Genomic DNA, 24,636 nt, shown 5'->3' with positions numbered 1-24,636 from the left:
ATATTTTAGATATTATTTGTTTATTAATTTATGAAATGAACAAGCTTTGAGTTTATAGCTCAATAAATGTATTTGTGTATACACTCGTGTAACAATATCCAGATCAAGATAAAGAATGTTTCCATCACTCCAAAATTCAGTTTCCTTTCCAGTCAATAGCTACGCACCACATGGGATATAACCAAATTTTCAAATTTTTATCATCACAGATAATTTATCAGGATTCACTATTACTGTGAGTGGTAGGGAAAGGCAAACATTCAGACATGATTTTGTGATTCTATACCTGAAGTAGGCTAGAAATTCGCAGCACACCCCTCTATCAAAAACACTGGTTGTGAGATTTCCCTGTATAAAAAGAAAAAAGCCCAAACTTTCCCTGGGTGCCATCAGACCCAAAGGAAACCTGAGGTTTCATAGTAGCCACCTGTCTCATGTTCAGGCTTTGATGAAGTTCCCAAGGTCCTTTCCTGTGTCCCCTTCTCAAAGATTCCTCTGGCTGCAGCTTGGCACCTAAAAATGACTGGATCTTATGAAAGAACTAGCAGCCTGTGGAAAGTATCAAAGCAGATACACGGAGTAAAAAGGTCTTCAGGAGTTTCCCTGCATTGTCTGATTTTGTGTGCTTTGTTTTGCCATTATCGTTGAACATTTAAATGTAGACCTATGCCTTCTTTCTTTGGCCCTATTGACAATGTTGAAAAGGCTATAGGAAAAATACTTCATTTGCTTATCAAGACGTGCCAAGTGAACAAGAGATTTAAGGCTATTGGCAATCAATCCGAGGTGTGTGTGTGTGTGTGTGTGTGTGTGTGTGTGTGTTGGGAAATGCAGGGAGAGAGAGTAGTGCTGACAGTTTTCTCAGCGATATTCCCTTCAAACAATGTCCTAGTCCCTCTTGCTCCAAACTCTGTTTTTCTGAAACTCACTTGGGGAAATCCATCAACTGTTTTTTGTTTTGTTTTGTTTTGTTTTGCTGGTACAGATTTACAGGCTTTGTAAGCATGGATTGACTTTTCTATTAGCTTTGTCCAATCTGTTTTCTAATTTTCAGAAATTCTCCAAAGTTTCTTGTCTATATATGGTATTCTGCACCATTTTCTCAGCTCACATAAATTTTATTTATTTGATTTGGGTTTTTTCCCCTCTTTGTTCTTGCATTTCAATATCCTTATAGAATTTTGATAGGGAAGAAAACAAAGGTACCTGTTGACTCAGTTTACCAACTGGAACCTGGAAGTTTGACATAAATATATTTAAAATAAATCATCTAATAGGAGCAATTAGTTTGATATATCCAAACCTTTCCAGAAAACTCTTAGCTCTTGGTTCTTTTGAACTTAGGGAAGAGAATAAAATTAGATCTCATCTGATCAAAGCACTTAACTAATTCTTAGAAGAAATAAGAAATTTATCATTATTTATCATTAAATTTATCATTATTTCTCATACTTTTGGAATCTTTAAGAACCCTCCAAGGGAAGAAGGCTTGATTCAAACCTTCATTTTCATCTCCTAAAACTCACCAAAATAAGCAGTCTCTTACCTTGTATCAAGTTTCAAGTTGTCCTTGATTTTCACACCATAAAAGATTAAAGATAATGCCATTAATTATAATATTTAAAAAGAGCCTTTCCTGAGAATGATCTGCCACTGGTATTGTGCTATATAAAGACTTTGAAAAATAGCTTTGATAATTTATATTCATTAAAAGGAGAAAGCAGGAGATTAAAGGTAGCAAGGGTGAATATCCTCTTATTTTTGCAAAACTTGTGCAACCTTTTATTCACCTACTAAAGCTGTTATTATGTAATAATAAAAACAGAGGTGTGCTGCATATATGAACTCAGAGAGGGAATAAAGACACAAGGAGCTATTTTCTGTCAAGAGAATTATAGTGTCATAGATTAAAGGTGGAAAGGCAGCCATCATTTAAAACAGCTCACATCTCCAAAGGATGTTTATTCACAAATTGATTAGAGTTGGAAATGAAAATGATTCAGTTGGTGGGAACATTACAGCAGCCCTTTAAAGTGTGATGGAAAAGATGAAAAGGAGGCTCACTTACCCTTTCCTCAGTGTACAGACAGAGATCAAAAAGACCAATGTCCCACTGATAGCCCTAATGAGTCTGCACTTCTATTTAGCTTTTCAGTCATTTCCAGTGACTTGGGAGGCATGTTCTGTCTGACAAACCTGACTATCCTGTTGCTGGAGGCAGCACTGAGTTTCACAAATCTTTTTAAGGTTGATTTGATTGAGTTTTCAAAAATATGTAATGGAAATTAATGACATCCACCCAGAAGAAACCTTTATCTTATCCACTGGCTTTGTCTCCACTGTTACTCATCCCCCAATCTTGACTGTCATCTTCTGCATCTCATCTTCTCTCTCGCTCCTGTCAGCAAATCTGCCAGCAAAACCTGTTGGCTCTATTCTGACTCTGACCACTTCTCTCTCCTTCCACTTTTTCCACTAGAGTACAACTAATTCATTTTCACTGACGTTATACTTGGAATCTCAATCAGAAACTCAGAGCTCAGAACCAAGTGCTGTCTAAGTCAAAGGGATAAAACTAGCTAACATGCTGGTAATTTGAAAGTCATTGAGATTTTTTAGCTCTTGAATATAAACAGAGTAACACATTCAGAAAACAGTCAACCCCAGAATAAAAAAACATCAAAACTTCTTTTAAAATAGAGAACAGCCCAGTCTGCGCCGCATCCTGAACTGCAGCCATGGCCGCCTACAAGCTGGTGCTGATCCGGCACAGTGAGAGCACATGGAACCTGGAGAACCATTTCAGCGGCTGGTACGACGCGGACCTGAGCCCAGCAGGGCACGAGGGGGCGAAGCGAGGCAGGCAGGCGCTGAGAGATGCTGGCTGGCTATGAGTTTGACATCTGCTTCACCTCAGTGCAGAAGAGAGCAATCCGGACCCTCTGGACAGTGCTGGATGCCATTGACCAAATGTGGCTGCCAGTGGTGAGGACTTGGCGCCTTCATGAGCAACACTATGGGGGTCTGACTGGCCTCAATAAGGCAGAAACTGCTGCCAAGCATGGTGAGGCCCAGGTAAAGGTCTGGAGGCGCTCCTATGATGTCCCGCCACCTCCCATGGAGCCCGACCATCCCTTCTACAGCAACATCAGTAAGGATCGCAGGTACACAGACCTCACTGAAGACCAGCTGCCCTCCTGTGAGAGTCTGAAGGACACAATTGCCAGAGCTCTGCCCTTTTGGAATGAAGAAATTGTCCCCCAGATCAAGGAGGGGAAACGGGTACTAATTGCAGCCCATGGCAATAGCCTTCGGGACATCGTCAAGCATCTGGAGGGTCTCTCTGAAGAGGCTATCATGGAGCTGAACCTGCCGACTGGCATTCCCATGGGCTATGAATTGGACAAGAACTTGAAGCCCATCAAGCCCATGCAGTTCCTGGGGGATGAGGAGATCCTGCGTAAAGCCATGGAGGCTGGGGCTGCCCAGGGCAAGGCCAAGAAGTGAGGGCAAGCAGCAGATTACTTCCCCAAGGATTACCCTCCTCCCCTGCCCTGGCCCACCCTATTCCTCTGCACCTCTCCCTGGCACATGTCCCACTGATGACATCTGTAGGCATCATAAGTCGTAGCTGCAGGTAGGGACCAGCAGCTCCCAATTCCACATTAGCCATTTTATCTCTTGCACCCACTCCCTTCATACAGTCTAGTCAGAATGGCATGTCTGGGGCATGGTCCTCAGTCCAAGCCGAGGGAAGACTTATCCAGAAGTGTTGAGAGGTCATCCCTGGGGGGTTTGATGGTGGTTTATTAATAAGGAGCTGCTTGAGTAGGGGTCAGGGAGAAAACCATGCTGAGGTGTGGCCGATGAGAAGTAAGAGCCTATTCGTGTCCCCAGAGGCCAGCCGGGCACTGTTGTTAGGTGACTCTGGGCTCTAGTCATTCCAGTGGAGATGAATGTAACCTGCATGGTGACTTAATCAAATATTCCTCCCTGACTCTAAAAGGCTGGATCAATCCTGAATGTTTTTGTGTTGCATTTACTTAAAAAAAAAATTATATATAAATACACACACACAAAAAAACCCTCCTGGGGTTTTTAGCGGCAGTTGAAATATTCCCACGTGTGGTCATCAGCAAATAAGTCATTCCTTACACCATCACGGGATAAGCTCCCTGACTTCTAAGGTGTAGGCGTTCATCCTGCTGTGTGTTTCAGAATCCCTCCCCTGCCTTACTGTTTTGTGGCAGCAGAATGCCTCTTGATCATGTCCAAGTGTGTCTCTCACTGTGCCTGACTTCTGAATCATCTTCCAGTTGTTTGGCCCAGCACTTGGGCCCAGTACTCATTTGAGCATAACTGTACTAAAAATATCTTTTTTCCAGATCAGTATAAAATAAAGGAGTGATGTGCAAAAATAAATAAATAAATAAATAAAATAGAAAACACCATTTCTCCAAAATCAAATTAGTTATATTTTGTTTCAATGAGAAAGTGGAAGATTCAGTGACTTTTACTTGATTTGTTTCAAGTGCCAAGTTCCCAGCCAAAGTACCATGGAGATAAATCCTCTGTACATGAAAATGATTCCTGAAAATCACTCTTTCAGTCACTCAGTTCAGTTCAGTGGCTCAGTCATGTGCAACCCTTTGCAACTCCATGGATTGCAACACGCCAGGCTTCTCTGTCCATCACCAACTCCCGGAGCCTGCTCAAACTCATGTCCATCGAGTTGGTGATGCCATCCAACCCTCTCATCCTCTGTCATCCCCTTCTCCTCCTGCCTTTTATCTTTCCCAGCATCAGGATTTTTTCCAATGAGTCAGTTCTTTGCATCAGGTGGCCAAAGTATTGGAGTTTCAGCTTCAGCATCAGTCCTTCCAATGAATATTCAGTACTGATTTCCTTTAGGATTGATTGGTTTGATCTCCTTGCAGTCCAAGGGACTCGCAAGAGTCTTCTCCAACACCACAGTTCAAAAGCATCCGTTCTTCGGTGCTCAGTTTTCTTTATAGTGCAACTCACACATCCAAACACGACTACTGGAAAAACCATAGCTTTGATTAGATGGGCCTTTGTCCGCAAAGTAATGTCTCTGTTTTTTAATATGCTGTCTAGGTTGGTCATAGCTTTTCTTCCAAGGAGCAAGCATCTTTTAATTTCATGACTGCAGTCACCATTTGTGGTGATTTTGGAACCCAAAAAAATAAAGTCTGTCACTGTTTCCATTGTTTCCCCATCTATTTGCCATGTAGTGATGGGACCAGATGCCATGATCTTGGTGTTTGAATGTTGAGTTTTAAGCCAGCTTTTTCACTCTACTCCTTCACATTCATCAGGAGGCTCTTTAGTTACTCTCAGCTTTCTTCCATAAGGGTGAGGTCGTCTGCATATCTGAGGTTATTGCTATTTCTCCTGGCAATCTTGATCCCAGTTGTGCTTCATCCAGCCTGGCATTTTGCATGGTGTACTCTGCATATAAGTTGAATGAACAGGATGACAATAGACAGCCTTGAAGTACTCCTTTCCCAATTTGGAATCAGTCCATTGTTCCATGTCCAGTTCTAACTGTTGCTTCTTGACCTGCATACAGATTTCTTAGGAGGCAGGTCAGGTGGTCTGATATTCTCATCTCTTAAAGAATTTTCCACAGTTTGTTGTGATCCACACAAACAAAGTCAAAATCTTTGGTGTAGTCAATAAAGAAGTAAATGTTTTTCTGGAACTCTCTTGCTTTTTCCATGATCCAGCAGATGTTGGCAATTTGATCTCTAGTTCCTCTGCCTTTCCTAAATCCAGCTTGAACATCTGGAAGTTCTTGGTTCACATACTGTTGAAGCCTGGCTTGGAGAATTTTGAGCATTACTTTGCTAGCATGTGAGATGAGTGCAATTGTGCAGTAGTATGAACATTCTTTGGCATTGCTTTTCTTTGGGATTGGAATGAAAACTGACCTTGTCTAGTTCTGTGGCCACTGCTGAGTTTTCTAAATTTGCTGGCATATTGAGTGCAACACTTTCACAGCGTCGTCTTTTAGGATTTGAAATAGCTCAACTGGAATTCCATCACCTCCACTAGCTTTGTTTGTAGTTGTGCTTCCTAAGGCCCACTTGACCTCTCATTTCAGGACATCTGGCTAGGTAAGGATCACACCATTGTGGTTATCTGGGTCATGAACACTTTTTTTGGATAGTTCTTCTGTGTTTTCTTGCCACCTCTTCTTAATATCTTCTGCTTCTGTTAGGTCCATATCACTTCTGTCCTCTATTGTGCCCATCTTTGCATGAAGTGTTCCCTTGGTATCTCTAACTTTCTTGAAGTGATCTCTAGTCTTCCCCATTCTATTGTTTTCCTCTATTTCTTTGCATTACCACTCTTTGAATCATTAAATCATCGTTCATGAGAAATAATTATTCATTCATATCTGCATCTTCTGTGAGCTTCATGATTTCCAACATACACCATCATTTTATGTACCATTAAGAGAGAAATAAAATGCTTAAGATGAAGTATAAAGCTGAGATATAAATGGCCCATGCCCTCAAGGCATGACTAAACAAGAAATATACTTACCTTCCTTAATCTTAGCACTGGGTTAAGAAAAGTTTTTTTCTGGAAATTTGAACCATAAAGTGGTATTCAAGCAAGTTTGTAGTCTAAATTCTCAGTATATTTGCAAAATCTTCAAGCAGAGAGTTTAAAGTGATTACAGGCTAACAGTGCCCCCAGGAGATAAGCAGATTCTCTCTGGAAGAACTCTACTTCCTTCTAGACTAAAATACCATCCTGATTTCAGAGATGTTAAAGTATGATAGATGTATGTCTTTAGTTCAGTTCAGTCGCTCAGTCATGTTCGACTCTGCCACCCCATGAATCTCAGCATGCCAGGCCTCCCTGTCCATCACCAACTCCCGAAGTTAACTCAATCTCACGTCCATCGAGTCAGTGATGCCATCCAGCCATCTCATCCTCTGTCGTCCCCTTCTCCTCCTGCCCCCAATCTCTCCCAGCATCAGAGTCTTTTCCAATGAGTCAACTCTTCTCATGAGGTGACCAAAGTACTGGAGTTTCAGCTTTAGCATCATTCCTTCCAAAGAAATCCCAGGATTGCTCTCCTTCAGAATGTATGTCTTAGACCAAATGAAATCCTTAATTATCTTGTGAATTTTGGGCCCAGCAAGTCTTCTGAATTTGGTCCCACTATAATTTTTGTAACTGTGTAAATTTAGTTGTGTAGTACCTCAAAAAGCTGCTAAGTAAGAGGCATACTGCTACTGCTACTGCTAAGTCACTTCAGTAGTGTCCAACTCTGTGCGACCCCAGAGACGGCAGCCCACCAGGCTCCCCTGTCCCTGGGATTCTCCAGGCAAGAACACTGGAGTGGGTTGCCATTTCCTTCTCCAATGCATGAAAATGAAAAGTGAAAGTGAAGTCGCTCAGTCATATCCAAGCCTACCAGGCTCCTCCATCCATGGGATTTTCCAGGCAAGTAAGACACATAGAGGTACACAAGCAAAGAAAAATTTATATTAATGAGCAAAGAGCAAATTAAGCAAACATTTCATCAGTTCTTCAATCTCTCAAGTTCTCTATGATCTTTTCATCTTTTTTTTTTTTTATCCATCTGACTTCTCCACTTTATAGCTTGGCGCACAAAAGCTTAGAATCATAATTTTATAACTAAATTCCACAGTTTGGAGGGAAAAGTGAATGGAAATGAAGCTGACTACAAGAGGAGCTCACCAGGAAATGAGTAGAGCCTATAGCAAGGGCAGAAATATAACTTGATTGGAAATACCAGCTAACTCTAAGATAGATGGTAGAATTCTAGACAAAGTTGTTCGGGAAGAATTACTCAGTCAGTGCTGGCTTTATATGAGCAAAATGAAAGATATTTAGTGTCATATCCCTCTTATCCTTATAATGTTAAGAGAAAACCAAAGTAACTTTAAGCTTTCCCTGAAAATAGAGTATTTTTCTTACCAAAATTTATATGTTCTACCCACTATGAAATTATGGTATCTAAGAAACAATACCTCTTCAAAATCTGGAGCTCAAATATCATCTCTTACAGGAAGCCATCGGTTGTCTACTAATCACAATCCTGACCATGCCTCTATTTCTTATCTCATCAGAACTTATTTTAATTTTTATCAAATTGTTTCTTGATTGGTAAGACCATGGCCTCCAGTCCTATCACTTCATGGCACATAGATGAGGAAACAATGGAAACAGTGGCAGACTTTATTTTCTTGGGCTCCAGAATCACTGCAGATGGTGATGCAACCATGAAATTAAAAGTTAGTTGTATATAGTGTGGTATATAAATATATGCAGTATGTGTATGCTAACACATAGCTTGGAAGAAAAATGATGACAGACTTAGACAGTATATTAAAAAGCAGAGACATTATTTTGCCAGCAAAGGTCCATATAATCAAAATTATGGCTTTTCCAGTGATCAGGTATAGGTGTGAGAGTTGGACCATAAAGAAGGCTGAGCACTGAAGAACTGATGTTTTTGAACCGTGGGGTTGGAAGAGACTCTTGAGAGTTCCTTGGATTGCAAGGAGATCAAACCAGTCAATCCTAAAGGAAATCAGTCCTGAGTATTCATTGGAAGGACTGATGCTGAAGCTGAAGCTCCAACACTTTGGTCACCTAATGAGAACTGACTCTTTGGACAAGACCCTGATGCTGGGAGAGATAGAAGTCAGGAGAAGGGGACCACAGAGGATGAGATGGTTGGATGGCATCACCAACTCCCTGGACATGAGTTTCAGCAAGTTCTGGGAGTTGGAGATGGACAGGAAAGCCTGGCATGCTGCAGTCCATGGGGGTCACAGAGTCAAACACGACTGAGCGACTAAACTGACTGACTGGTGAAATGTGTCTCAACTGGCTTCAGGAAGTGAGAGAGAGGGAAGGATTAGAAGTTTGGGTTTAGCAGATGCAAACTGTTATTTACAGAATGGCCCTACAAATTATCAGTTGAATTCTAGATTTGTGTTCAGTTCATGGTGCTCCCTGCATTATTATGAATGAACGGATAAAGAGCCATGCATGGAACAATGATGAAACTTTATGATCAAGGATTATGATTGATCCAATTAATCCAGTCACAAGAAAGAAAGCAAAAATTGAAGTACATACATTTTTAAAAGTAAACATTCCTATATCAAACAGAAGCAGGAAAATGGCGGTGGTGGTGGGGGGGGGATGAAGGTATTCAATACATAAAATTGGCTGTACCAGTGATGAAAGAAAGTTCTGAGATGTCAGACTTAAAGACTGAGACAACTTAAAGATTAACAACCCCATCAAGCCATTGCCACACTTAGGCTATAGGATCAAAAGAGGTATACTGCCAGAACCCAGGAACCAGGGCCACTCCACTGAAGCCGAAGCCATGGCGTTTGGGAAGTGGGATCTGGGACCCATAAGGAGGCACAGCTGCCACCAGAGAAATCACCTGGTAAGGAGAGAGGAGGGGAAAATGCTGATTTAAGCTTTTCCCTTCCTCCTGCCCTTTATCCTCCTGCTAGTACCCAGCTGAACACCAATAACAAACACAACCTGCTGTCCTCAAGCACTGCCAGATATAAGACAAAGCAGAGGACGGGAGGAGAAATGCACAGGAGATTAAACAGGCCCAGAGCTGACTACTGCCTTTAACAGTCCTTCCCTTGCCCCAGCCCAACCCCACTCATTTCCTGCAGATAATTACTTTTTATCATTTGTTTCATATCTTTCCAAACCTCTGTCTAATCTCTATGGAAATAGAGAATTTACATACATTTTAACACACAAATGAAATTGTGCTATATATGTTGTATATATGCTATATGTGTAAGCATACTTATACTGCATATATTTATATACAACACTAAGCATAAATATGTATATATGTGATATCAGAATGCAATCATCATATGTTTTCTGGACGTTTTTGCTTTGATCAGCAATGTGTTTCAAAGGTCATTCCACACGGTTACATATATATTTGCCCCATTTTTTTTAATGATTGCAGATTATTCCATTGTATGGATCTGCCATAATTTAGCTAACCAGTCTCCAGTAGATGGATATTTAGAGGGTTTCCAAATGTTTGCTATTATTAGCAATGTGGCAATGAGCATACTTTTAACTTCATATATACATGCACACATTTCTAGAAGAAAAGGTCACAGTAACAGAGAGTAGCTTGTACAAAATATGAGATATTGTTTATAAGGCCAGTAACAGAGAGTTTGAAATATATGTGTACTATTAAATTATGTATTCAGTTGAATATCATCTATCTCCACCCTTAAGAATGAGGGGCAACTTTTTTTTGTTCACTGTGTTATCCCCAGTGGTATATTGTAAAATCTATCCATCTGTCTATCTATCTATCTATCTCTATCATCTTCTCTTTTATTTTTTTTGTATGAGTATAATCATTAAAACCACTTTCATAGCAGTTTTGCTTATGATTTAAATGTGACAATGGTTTAGCTCCAAAATCTTCCCCTAGAGACCAAAAGGAGCGATAAGGAAAATGGGGAAGAAAAAACTCATAAAACACATTTTTAGAAAAACTAAGAGACAGAAGAAACTTGGCAATTCCAATTGCATGTGGTGTGGTGCTCAGTTGTGTCCAACTCTTTATGACCCCATGAACTGTAGCCCTCCTCTGTCCATGGAATTTTACAGGCAAGGATGCTGGAGTGGGTTTCCATTTCCTACTCCAGGGGATCGTCCCCATCCAGGAATCGAACCCATGTCTCTTGTGTCTCTTGCATTGGCAGGTGAGTTCTTTACCATCAGCGCCACCTGGGAAGCCCTCACTTGTATGTGAGTGGTGTCAGAGGCAGAGCTGAACCATGAGCCTCTCTGTTGGAAGTTGCAGAGGAACCACACAGAAGAACAGAAGTATGGAGAGGGCAGAAGAGCTCTTGGATCCTGGAAATTTCCAGAAAATATTTCCATCTAGGAGAGGGTCTCACTACAATAAATTTAAATGGATCAAAGACTTGGATCTTAAAAATGAGACCATACAAGCTCTAGCTAATGACTATAATCATTTGTAAATATCATATAATCATTTATAAATTCCTTTATACATCTGGAGTAGGGAAGATCTCTTCTAATTATGACTCAAAATCCAGAAGCCATTTAAAAAGTTTAGTCACTTGTTACATGAAGTAAAACAACTTTTCATAAGCAAAAAGATCCCTGACACTCTAAAAGAAATACTTACAATTCTTACTTCAAAGAGCTAATTTCCCAAATACACAAAGAAGTTTTTAGAAAAATTAAAAGATAAAACAGTCCCAAACCAAAGTAAGCCCAGAAGTTGGACCAATGATGTCTCACTGGAAAAGAGATATTAAACATATGAAATCTATCTCACTCAAAGGAAGGCAAAGAAAGGCAACATCAAGCTACCTTCTCATTAATCTTCACAAAGAAAGGCATCAAGCTACCTTCTCATTAATCTTCACAAAGAAAGGCAACATCAAGCTACCTTCTCACTAATCTTCATAAAGAAAAAATTTTTAAAAAATGGGAATTACTTCATCAAGGCTGTGGGAAAATAGGCTCTCTTATTCTTTTTTGTGGGGGCTGTGATATACATCATGCGCCATTTTAGTTCCTCAACCAGGGACTGAACCTGTGCCTCCTGTATTGGGAGCACAGAGTCTTAACCGCTAAACCACCGAGGAAGTCCTTCTCATTCTTTATTGGAGGTTGTTCCAGTAGAACAATTTCTGAGAGGTTAGGGAAAGTAGAACTCCTTACCATTCCTGTTTTTTGAAGTGGAAGTGTTAGTTGCTCGGTCATGTCTGACCCTTTGCGACCCCTGTAGCCTCCAGGCTCCTCTGTCCAAGGGATTTTTTCAGCAGGAATACTGGAATAAGTTGTCATTTCCTTCTCCAGGGAATCTTCCCAATTCAGGGATCAAACCCTGTTTTCAGGTATGAAAACACAATTTATTAATTCTTTGGTATTGTTTGTAGTTTGGGGCTATTTTGATAAACACTATGAACATCCGTGGACCAGTCTCCTGACATAAATGCCATTAACTGAGTCATATGCAGAAAATGTGCATTTTGATCGAACTACATAGAAAAATCCAACATGGCCTGATTTTTTCAATACTTGTTTAGTCAAATCTTCAGCAAGATTTTCCACGTCTTCAATAGCGTTTGCTACCAAGGAAAGGAATGTTTTAGTTTGTCACCATATTGTATTAACTACTTTTTACCAAGCAGGAAGAATGAAGTGTTTTCCCAATATTCAGCTTTTTGTATTCACTCCTAAGGAAGAAATTTCAGATGCTTCTCATTTTTTATTATTATTTAATTTGAAATGATTAAGAAACAAATAAAATATTCCAAATCTTAAACATTGTTGAAATCTACTTTAGAAAAACCACCATTTGGGGGAAAGATTGTAGGTAGTTGTTATCACATTTGCCTACACATTAAAGTCCTCGGTTTGAAACCAGGCAGAAACAGTCAGATCTTCCCATTTTCCCCAGGAGGACACTGAGCACACATATTCACTCCTACGGAAGAAATTTCAGATGCTTCTCATCACTTTTTGTTATTAACTTTCATTTAAGATGGTTAAGAAGCATATCAAATATTGCAAACTTTAAACATTGTTGAAAATCACTACTTTTGGAAAAGATTATCAAGGCTTGTCCTCCTGCTCTAAATATCTGCTTTTACGTTTTGCTGATTTTTAGTTGTGGTTAATATCTCAAGGTCAATGTATAACATGAGTAAAGGTTTTTGATAATGATTGTGAATGCAATTCATATTTCTAATAGTCTTTAGAATTTGGAACTTGTCTTTGCATCTCTTCCTTTCATACTTGATTAGATTTTCATTCTTTTTACCTCATATGGTAACTGATGAAGCACTCATTCAAGGGAACAGAAGAAGGGTTGGCTCAGCCATTTTCTTCTTCCCTTATACTTCCATTGTTAGCAACATCTTCAACCAACATTTCTTATTTAATTAAAATCATATGCTATCATCTCTATATTACTTAACTGGGTACTCTTACACCACAGTGTGGCAGTAGCCCAAAAGTGAGGTCATGAGTGAGAGGTCATCCCGTAATTTCCACTTTCTCCCCTCAAGCCAGGAGGAACTCACTATAAGGAATCAGGGTATCCCTAAGGCAGATAGCACAGCCTAGCTTCATTAGGGCTCACAGCCGGAAAGCTTCAGATCTCAAGCCCTGCCCCGTCACATCTCTCTCTCCTCCAGTGTCTCGGTTTCTCACTCTGTATCCCTTTCTCATCCTTCCTTCTGCTGACTTGTTTCTACCGCTTGAGCAAGCAGTGACCAAACATGACCCCCTCGAGGCTACTGAATTTTATGTCCTCAATCCAAGAGGCCAGTTGAGGCTATCTAGAATCCTCATCCAAATCTGTGGTGCCAAATTCCAAATAGCTGAACTTGGGTCAGAGGCTCCACACTGGGTCAATCAACTCTGACCAAGCCCATACTTGCAGGTGGGTGAGACTGATTCTCAGAGAAGGGGATTTGGGGATGCCAAGATATTCCAAAATATGGCTTTCACAAATAGCCCTAGCTTGTGTATCCTGATGTAACCATTTGACTGTAGAAATTGTCTCTTCCACCCTTTGCTTGTATCATTTCTTCTCCCATGGATGGGGCTGGAACAGGGATGGTGACATTTGTTTCTGTGGTTTTTTTTCTCCACACCTGTACTTGAGCACTGGTTGACACATCTGTTCATCATTAATTGGTGAATGCACTGAGTTGGATCATACTTAGAGCCTACTTCTCTTTCTGTTTACTTTGCATATCTTTCTCCTTGTTCATCATGTATTGACTGTATAATTCAACTCAAGGGTAATACCATTTCTCTCACTTTTAAGTTTTGTGGAGAGTTGACTACAGAACCAAATCCTAAACACATTCTTTTCCCAAATTAGCTTATTGTGCACATAAATCCTCAAGAGGGTCAGAGAGATTGAAGTAAGTAAGTGTCACAAACTGATTAAGAATATGGTTAGCAAGAAAAAAATCCACGTCATCTCTTGAAGGTGAAAAACTCAGCAAAAAAAAAAAAGAGAGGGGACAGAGAGAGGAAATGGAAAACTCACTTGAAATAATTGTGATAACCCAAATGTTATCTGTGCTCAATATTTAGATGTGTGATATATAGAAATAGATACAGAAGTCGCATTGGAGTTGGAGGTAGATATGGAATAGACAGAGAGCATAAACTCAGAAAGACGAGAAGCCACTGTGTAGGAGTTCCCTTTACACTATCTGTACCACTCCACTCAAAATAAGTTGACAACCACAAAAGCTAGATTTTTGACCATGGCAGAGGCATTTGACAGTCTGGAGAGAGAGAAAAAAAGCCCATCAGAACTCTTGCTTTGATTCCCTATTTTGAATCAGAACCAACAGAATCATGACCTTGCTCAAGTGAAAGAGAATACGTGATTTTTTTCCCTCCTTATTAGAGAATTAAGCAGTAAATGACAATGTTTAACTATTTCATCCTAAAACAAGGAAGAATAAAGAAAAACTGGTTTGCCTATAGACAAACGGGAAAGACAGTGAGAGACTTCAAGATTTTGGAGCATTAAAAGTGATGCAAAGCGCATTTAATGGACACCCCCAGAGCTTTTTTTTCTAAGCACTGCAATTGATTGCCACGAGATTATGATGCCATTAAAATTCACTCTGCCCATAAACTAATGCTGCGGAAAATGCTGACGTTTATAGCAGTTCCTACAAGGGACATATTTCAGTGTGAAAGTAAGTCCTAATGTAAGAACTTTATCTCAGTAAAGCAACATCTAGGAAGGGGGGAGTAGGAGGAGGAAGAGAGGCCGTCTGGGAGTGCTGGGAGTTTTATTTCTCTCAATAATGGGTGTATGGATGCTAAATTTCAAAGACTTTTTAAAATAAATCTATTGGCCTTTGACAAAATCAATCCAAACCCCATAAACCAAGAAGTCATCCACTTGATATTAATGAGCCCACATTTGCATTTATTTGTCTCTTACACTAGACAAACCATTAATTTCGTGTTTATGCTTCCTTTGAAGTTTGAATGCTCATAGATAGATGGCCTCATCGAATCTCCTGCTGCTACATTAATATTTCGCTATAAATGATAAATTTTATCATTTTCCACAACACCCCTTTTTACTTTAAGAAAGCTGTGAAAATACAAGCAATAAGTCTTAAGGTCTGAAAGCACAGCTTTTTTTTTTTTAATACCCTTCAGCAGGGATCATTAAAATAGTGATATCTTTAACATCAGGATACCTTTGATGGCCTCTACTATTTGGAAGCTGAGACGATGTATATCTCGTCAACTAATCAACCTTTCTTGGATAAAGGATGGTTCAGTTGGCTAGAGCTGACACATAGGTCCATTTCTGACCGCACTCGTTGCCTCAAGTTTTTTTCAGAATTTATATGACAATATTTTAGTTTAAAATATTAGTCTAATTTATTGAATTTAAAAGAAGAAGTATTTTGAAAGGTTTGAGATAGAAAAGTTTACCACCAACAGGGTGTTGGGAATGACACAGTGCCAGGTGAGAGGGTCAACAGGGTCTAGAAGGAACCCACTAAATGGTATATAGGGCATGATGTCATGGAGATGGTTACAATCAGTTCAGTTATTCTGTTTGATAATAATGATGATGATAAGGAGTAGAAAGATGATGATGATGGTGATGATGGATACTTGTTGAGCCCTTCCTACATGTTAGACAATGAGCTATGAGCTCTGCAGCCATCCTCTCAACAATCCTAAAAGGTAGCTGCTACTGATATTCTCAGCTGATAGATAGGAAGCCCAAAGGGATAAATAGTTTTCCAAAGGGATAAGTGCTACAAGGAATGGTAAGTCTATTTGCATCTCTGCCACCGGGCTGTTCGGATCCACCAGGATCTCCCAGGGGTGGTCCTATAAGTGGCTGAAACCTTTCATTTAGTCCTATTCCAATCTTTTTCATTCTGCTTTCATAATAGAGGAAAGAAGGGGATCACAGCCAGAAATTTCCAGGTGATTAACTTTGGTGACATCACCTATCCTCATAGCCTGAGTCAGGCGCAAGGAAAAACTGGCACATCTCTAAACCTTCAGTTGAGTGAATTTTCTTGGAACCTTCTCTCTCTGTACATTTTCACTTCTCCTGTCCTTCAAATGGCCTCTTTTCCATTTTTGACAGAGCTCACAAATCCAGTCTCACCCACACACGCACCTACCTGTCTGCTCCACCATTTAAGTGTATTTGTCATTTGCTTACCTATAGTGTTTGCTATAATTCATGGTTTGCTTTGATGTTTCATTAAAATTAATATCTAGCTTTTTATATATCTTATAAATACACATTCATATCCACTTCTTCTAGATTAATATTATGCATTCCATTTGGGAGGAGAATGGGCAGGAATTCTATCTTTAACCAGAATCCCCATGTTCAAATTGATTTAACAAAAGAAACAATTTGCAAAAAAAAAATTATCATAATAAGAATGTTTGTAAATCATTATGATGCTAGGTATTTGGTTTAACTTTTTTTTTTTTAACTTCTCTGCCAAATCTGTCTGATTATGGACTGGAGTGAAATGCTTAACAAGCAAGCGTAAGCTGTGTAATTAAAATAATGTATTGACCAGGAGTGAGAAAGGCAGCTCATTGGTAAGAGAAATCCTTTTCTGTTCAGAAAAAATTGGTCATGAAATAAGTATTTTAGGTACTGATGGACTAGTATAGTCTATATGGGATGCAGAGCAAGGACATGAAAGGAAACAGCCAGCCTTCCTGGTTACAGGAAAGGCTACAAGAACAAGCAGCTGAACAGTGTTTTGAATGAAGGAAAACCATCAATCACAATAAGAAGAAAAGCTATGACCAATCTAGACAGCATGCTAAAAAACAAAGACATTACTTTGCCAACAAAGGTCCGTCTAGTCAAAGCTATTTTTTTCCAGTAGTCACGTATGTATGTGAGAGTTGGACTATAAAGAAAGCTGAGTGCAGAAGAATTGATGCTTTTGAACTGTGGAGTTGGAGAAGATTCTTGGGAGTCCCTTAGACTGCAAGGAGACCAAACCAGTCAATCCTAAAGGAAATCAGTCCTGAATATTCATTGGAAGGACTGATGCTTAAGCTGAAACTCCAATACTTTGGCCACCTGATGCAAAGAACTGACTCACTGGAAAAGACCCTGATGCTGGGAAAGATTGAAGGTGGGAGAAGAAGGGGATGACAAAGGATGAGATGGTTGGATGGCATCACCAACTTGATGGACATGAGTTTGAGTAAGCTCCAGGAGTTGGTGATGGACAGAAAAGCCTAGTGTGCTGCAGTCCATGGAGTCACAAAGAGTCAGACATGACTGAACAACTGAACTGAACTGAACTGAACTGATCTCATTAACTACAATTAAAGTATTGAGGTTTACTAGGTGCCAGGTACTTTTAAATTTATTTTTATTGAAGTATAGTTGAATTACAATGTTGTGTTAATTACTGTTATACAGCAAAGTGATTCAGTTATAGACATATACATATTCTTTTCCATTATGGTTTATCACAAGATCTTGAGTAACATTTTCCTGCACTGTACAGTAGGTCCTTGTTGTTTTCCCATTCTATATCTACCAGTTTGCAATCCCAAACTCTCTCTCCTACCCTCTTCCATCCACTTCCCTCTTGGTCCAGGTACTTTTAAAGTGTTTCATATTTGATCTCACAACTATCCCCTAAGTAAACACTATTGTTGTTATTCAGTCTCTAAGTATTGTCTGACTCTTGGAAACCCCATGGACATGCCTGCCTTCCCTGTCCTTCACTATCTTGAGGAGTTTGCTCAAATCCTGTCCATTGAGTTGGTGATGCCACCCAACCATCTTATCCTCTGTGATCCCCTTCTTTTCCTGCCTTGAATCTTTCCCAGCATCAGGGTCTTTTCCAATGAATCAGTTCTTTGCATTAGGTGACCAAAGTATTAGAGCTTCAGTTTCAGCATCAGTCCTTCCAATGATATTCAGGATTGATTTCCTTTCAGATTGACTGGTTGATATCCCTGCTGTCCAAGGGTACACTATGATTATCCCCATTTAGCAGGAAAAGTAAGACCCTATTATGATAACTAGCTTGTCTAAGGTACATGGCTATTGGGAGTTGGGGCTGGTATTCAAACCTAGACACTCTGACTCCAGAAGTCCCTAAATGAGTTAACTTCCAGGAAAAAAAAAAACTCATTTCAAAGCATGGGGTGGGGTGGGGAGGGCATTGTACTGCTGCCTAACTGAACACAAACTAAAAGAAAACAGATTATAAGTATAGACTTTAAAATAAACCATTAAATTTTGAAATAACAAGTTTAAGTAAGCCTGAAGGCATTGGAATTTCCATAAACACTGGTGCTGACATGGATTTGAGCTTGTCTCCACAGCAATGGAATATCTCCAGGAGGAGAGAGTGAAGGTTGTGGGCTTAGGTCCTCAATAAGTAGAAGAGAACTCTTCTGGCTGGGTCCTGTCCTGAGCCATAAACAATTTATTAGTGTTGACCCAGGAAGCCCAAGCCCCTAGCAGTCATCACTCTTCATGGAGTCTAAGCCTGAGATGGCCATTTTCCCCTTCCTCAATGATATTAGGATGAAAGAGATGCAGCAACCAAGAGCTTCTTTAATTTTTTACTTTCATCAGCTCTCTTCTTTTCATACCAACCATCTCAAGTTGTCCCCTGGAGTTCCTGATTCTGGAACCAAAGCTGAACTTCACTTTAGTCCATTCACTTTGGAAAGAGGAACAAAGAAAAGAATGGGAAAACAAATTTTAATTTTTTTAAAGAAAGAAATGCTAACACACAAGCCTCAGTGGATACACAGGAGCAAAGTTCTTTTCGTTTCATAACAATCATCTGGAGAAGCAGGTGCCACTGAGTTGGGCAAGGTTGCTGCGTGGGGCCCATTGTGTGGATGGGACGTAAATGAGTGTGTCGGCATCTTCGACAACAGAGCCTGTTCTATGCTCAGGATGGCGCCCATTGTGCCCGTGTTGCTAGAAGAACTCAGGCTTGCCAATGGAAGACGCTCGTTCTCACTGTCCCCCAACCTCTGCTTTGCCATCCAAATCTACCGTTATGGATATAATGCAGACCTTTGGCATTCATGGTCCCTTTGTCCTATGCTTCTGAAACAAAAGCTATTATTCTGCGCCTTGAAAGCATGCACACAGAGAAATAAAGCAGCCTGGAAGACTAGCCTAAAAAGGGAGCGTGAGCTCCATTTAAAGTTAAAAACACAAAGAAAACAAAACACTTCCAATGAAAAATGGGTTTTCACGCCTTTGTGTACACACATACGTGTATTTGTCAGAACATTTCATCCAAATGTCCACAGCAAAAGCAAGTGACCTGCCCTTGCTTTCAGAAGCCAAGAGGGGTGGAGAAGAGGGGCAGAGAAGAAGAAATTTTAAGCTTGCTATGAAAGGCTTGCTCCAGTTAATGGGCTCCAATACACACCACAGAAGGAGAAAAGGTGTCTTTTTATGAAGAAATGGCCAGCAGGGAATATAATGTGCTTCATGGCTCTATATAAATGAAGGATACAACCAGAGCATTTATTTCCAGCACCCCACCCTCACTTCTTCTGGGAAAGCAGTGACTAAAAGCAGGCAGAGTTCTGCTTTCATTGAGGGAAATTCAGTATACACCGAAGATGCTGAAAGCGAAAACAAAGTCGCTCAGTTGTGTCTGACTCTTTGCAACCCCGGGACTGTAGCCTACCAGGTTCCTCCGTACATGGGATGCTGAAGCTACGACCAAGTGACTGATGTGCTTGAACTTGTCATCTAACTTTCTGAGAATCCCAAGTGATTTGAAAGTTTATGTGTCAGGGGGAAATGTTCAGCATAATCTTGAGTCTAGAGTGACCTTGTGAAATTACAGGAGGCTCACCCTGCCTTTGGCATCACATGTTCTATGTGCACAGCCCGGTGGTTTAGACATAGCCTTTTCTTAAAGTTGTCCAGGGCACAAGACCTCAGACTTCCCCTAGTCATCCATGCTGGTCCCAAACTCACCTCCAGTGCTTGGCTCATGCCGTCCCCACTGCCTGACATCTTTTTTCTCCTCTCCTCACCTTCTAGTTCTTACTCGGCTCTTCATAAGCCAGTTTTGGCCATCAGCAGTGCCCTCTAACTCCAAGGCTGGGTGAGGTCCCACTACTCCTATGGGCCTTTGTTCTATCAGAGAATCAACCAGGCTGCATTGAAAGTCTTCCCTATTCCTTTGGGAGATCCTGGGCTCATGTCATCCTTATCATCCTAACAACAGAAATAATAGCTGACAAAAAGCCCATGTATGGTAAACACTGAATGAGTGAATACCTGGAGGCAAGAAGCTCTTTCTTATCCCAGTTCTAAGTCTCTTAACGCTGCCATTTAAAATCAAGAAAATCAATACAATGTCTCTTTTTCCTCAGGACCAGAATGTCCCCTTCCACACGTTACAGCATGGAACAGACGGGGGGTCACTCTTTAGCAGTCACAAGTCAGGCTTACCTATCATAAGAACAACCCAAAGGAAGGGTCTCTGCAGATCCCCAGGGGTGTGGGGTGGGGGAAGGCTCACTTTCTAATCACAAGAGCAAAGCTGAGGGTCATTCATCCTGCTGCAATCAGGGGTACATGGACCCAGAAATAATCACTGAAACTCAGATCAGTTCATAGGAGTTAGTGGTATGATCTGAGCCCAAGGCAGAGTCCAGAACTCAGGTGCCAGTCTAACTGGAGATGAGGCCCAAACTTTAGCAGACAGTAGGAGAGAGGAGACAACAGACCCAGTCATGGGAAACTGCATTGTTCCAGCACAAGAAATCCAATCCCTTGGGCAGAGGAGAGCATAAGACTGGATTTAGAGCTGGGGGAAAGTGGGAGTACCCACACAATGGTTAGAGAAACAGGAGCCTGACCAGGTGCTGACCAGGGCAGCATAACTCCACTCCATCCCCCTCTCTCCAAGACAGTCACATACATTCAGGGGTTCAGGATGCCCAGTTACATGTCCTTCCTGACTCTGGAGCACACACAGAAGGATGGTATTTGAAAGGGAAGCAAGCACTGATTTTAGTCATCAGTACCCAGAATCCCCCAGTGCACAGCTTTCTGGTCAGAATTGGTGTGGAGAAGAGAAAAAACATGAGGGAAAAATGGCATTTTCTACTTTCAGCCAGAGACCCAGACCTTGGGACTCATAGCCCCAGATCGCCAGTGATCTTTCTGAGTCACAGAATAGGTTGTAAGTTTAACTGCATGCATGCCTCTAGCCAGCCTCTACCACGATGTCACAGGAACAGGATTCAGGCAGTGAAAAAGAAAGCAGCAGGCCCAGTTCTACTTTTGAAATACAGCCACCCTGCTCTTTAGTAAATGTAATCCATTGAATCACTGGATTCACAGGATCTTACAAGGCAATTTAGCAGGTAAGGAGGAGACGCCCTCCTTTGACTAAGGCAGGAAAGTAGGAGCTATTGTTTCATGTTCCAGCTTCAGGGAGAAAAAATTACATAGACCTTTATGTTCCCTCTAGTTTCATATTATAAATATAGGACGCAACTTGGGAGGGTCAAAGTACCAAGCCTCTACCAGAATCAGAAATGAAGCATCTATAGCAACATAATGTGCGTTTTATGATGGAAGATGATACACATAGTATGTGTCAGAAATAGGGAAGGATCTTTTTTTTTTCACCAAATCAATCCAGAAGACTGTCAAAGTTGAGGTGGCCTGTTTAGAAGCTTTTATAATAACAACATCGAAGCATGCCCATTTTGGTAAGAACAATTGCGATGGAACACTTCTATCATAAGCGGTACATAAGCAGAGGCAACTCAATGAAACCAGCAAATTTCATGTTAAAAAAAAACTTTGGCAACTGTAGCAGATGGTCTTCAAAATTGAGGATTAAAAAATGTTTTATAAGTAGAGTCTGGAGACGATTCTATCTTTCCAAAGCTTCCAGAAATAATTCATCATCTCCCTCCTCACCTGCCCTTACCTTGGGATCCCTAGCAGTATGACCTCCACCTGTCACTCGAGTCAGAAACCTGGGAGATGGTTCCTGCTCTCCCTACCTTCATATCCAGGCTATAATCCAAGTCCTGTGAATTTCATCTTCTGAACACCTCACACATTTATTTTCTCCCCTTCATCTCCACTGATGATGAATGACTCTAGACCCCATCTTCTCTCCCCTGCCTCTTCCACCCCTTAGCCTTACTCCCAATCCCATCTTCATTCTCTAACTGAAGTGAACACTCCTATATGCAAATCAGAGGCATCCCTTTGCTTATAATTTTTTTAATGTTTTTTCATTGTTTATAGTAATTGCTTTAGTCAAATCTACTAAATAAGAAATTTCCAAGCTTCCAAAGAAAATGGTTTCTAATAGGGGTAGCAATAGTTCATTATTGGGAACAGATGAGGGACGGACTGATGGCACATAGAAGGACTGCTAGACTGAAATTACCAGCCTGCTGTGATGAAGAAAATATGTTTTCTGTGCTATCTGCAGAGTTCATAAAAACTTCTCCAACAAGGCTCAGCATTCTGTTCTTGGAGATGATAACAGATTAAAGCGATCTACATACCACCATCAAATTAATCTCTGTAAATCATAGCACTAGCTGTGCCATTCAATGGCTCACCCACTACCCATCCAGTTCAGGACCCTACACAATATGAGCTCAATCTGCTTCCCCAGCTTTACTTTCTATACAGCCAACCCCCCAAACAACTAGACTCTTTGATGTTTCCCGTAACAGTCCTTTGTTCACATGATTGCTCACACTCCTCCAGCCATCTGCCAATCTCCCTCTAACAGTCATTCAGACCTGAAGTCCCTGGGACTGACCATTTTAAACATAGGTCTCCCCTCTGACTTCCTGCTAAAGTATAAGAGGAGTGTGTTAAAATAGTGTTTGTGATTGGCATTATGCTTTGGTAGTAAAGGAAAGAGAATGGGAGTAGGGATTTGTTTTGTTTATGTGGATCAAGTATTGTGAACAAGAAGCAAAAGTAGCACCTTTATACTAGACATCAAGCATTTACACAAGAATATTTTAATTCCGGTATTTTACCAAACTTACTAAGGAAGATAAGCAGTAGAGCCAATGAGATTTAGACCCCTGCTTCGACTAGGTGGGCCCTGGGTATATATCAACCAAGGAGAAATGAGTACCAGCTTCTAGAATAATACCCTGGAAAGAAAATCACTGTGAGAGGTATGAGCCCTGGCCCCAGTGGCATCCCTACTTCCTGCATCCTACTTGATAGAAAAATGTGCTGATGTCTCTGAAGGTGGAGAGTCTTGCAGCTGTTGCGACCCAGTCTGAGAAATTAACACCATCCTGTCTGTCACCAGCCACATGCATCCTGAACAAGATCCAAGGAGATTAGAGAGCATGCAGATTGGTGTCTTTGCTTCTCTATTTGCTATACCAACAAAGAGGCCTTACTTTGGATTGGTTTGGTTTGAAGTTTTGATGCTAAGAATGCTTGATGAGGTTGAGCCATGTGAGCAAGTTAAGGAGGATTAGGGTACTTAGTTTCCAGCCCCTAACTCCCCTAGATAATCCTAGCAAATAGCCTCATTGACCCTGCCTCCTCCTCCTTCTAGGGAACTTTGCACTTAGATCACAGAATGTCAGAGTTGCAAACAGCCTAACTCAGTCCCATCAAATCTAACCTTTCACCTTCTGGCCTCTTTTTAGGACAAGATGTATTTGAAAGTACATTTGAAAATCAATGTTTTCCAGTGAAGTTATGGAATGACATCTGCACATCCCACTTGGTTGCCTAGAGTTATGGAAGCTCAGTCAATCCATAGTCACCTGCTATGTGACGCAGTGTTGGGGCCATTGACTGGAGAGTTAAAGACAGTCGCAGCTCCCAAGGGGCAATAGGAGTGCAGTGAGATGGGGCCTCTTCAGAGGGCAAGATCCCACAGGGGCAGGTGAAAAGAGTAGTGTGTACAAACGATGACAGGGGAAAGTAATCAAATGGAGCAGGTCAGGGAAAACGTCCTTGAAATGAAGGCGTTCCAGCTGAACCATGAAGGAGGGCCCAGGTGTTCTGGAGAGGAACTCTAAGTCTGGAGACAGCAGGAAATGGCCATGTTTATGTATTAGAAGCATCTTCAAGTCTTCCAGAGTGATCTCCTGCTGACAGCAATCAATTCTTTAGTTAATTAGGATGCTTGTAGACTCTACAACCTAGAACTGGGCCAGATGGATGGCTCTGTCCCTTGATAAAGAAACATTAGGTTCTGCCACAGTTAGCTCCACTCGCTGGTAAAATGTCCTTCTCGATACTATGTTTACCACATTAATTTCATGCTCAAGAATTTACCAAGCTCACAATTGTCCTTTGGGACTAAAGTACCCCACTTTTCAATGTCATCTGCGTAAGTGCATGCCCAAATTTCTTTTTTACTCCCAACCCTCATCCTTTCATTTCAGCCAAACCTGTTGCCTGACTAGCCTCTGTTTCAAAAGTCCTTCTTTTCTCCTTTATAGCTTTGACCAGACTATCCCCATCATTTGGACAGGAAAGATGGGAAGGAG

At 40.9% G+C, this 24,636-nt stretch overlaps 1 pseudogene; it reads left to right on the top strand.

Moving 5' to 3' along the window:
- Positions 1-2,713: 2,713 nt before the first annotated feature.
- On the top strand, positions 2,714-3,773 carry LOC138446071 (phosphoglycerate mutase 1 pseudogene; annotated as a pseudogene).
- The last annotated feature ends 20,863 nt before the right edge of the window (positions 3,774-24,636 follow it).

The sequence above is a fragment of the Ovis canadensis genome, chromosome 1 (genome assembly GCF_042477335.2).
Source record: "Ovis canadensis isolate MfBH-ARS-UI-01 breed Bighorn chromosome 1, ARS-UI_OviCan_v2, whole genome shotgun sequence".
Taxonomy (NCBI): domain Eukaryota; kingdom Metazoa; phylum Chordata; class Mammalia; order Artiodactyla; family Bovidae; genus Ovis; species Ovis canadensis.
Note: the sequence above shows the minus strand (reverse complement) of the source record. Positions and strands in the feature narration are given on the sequence as shown.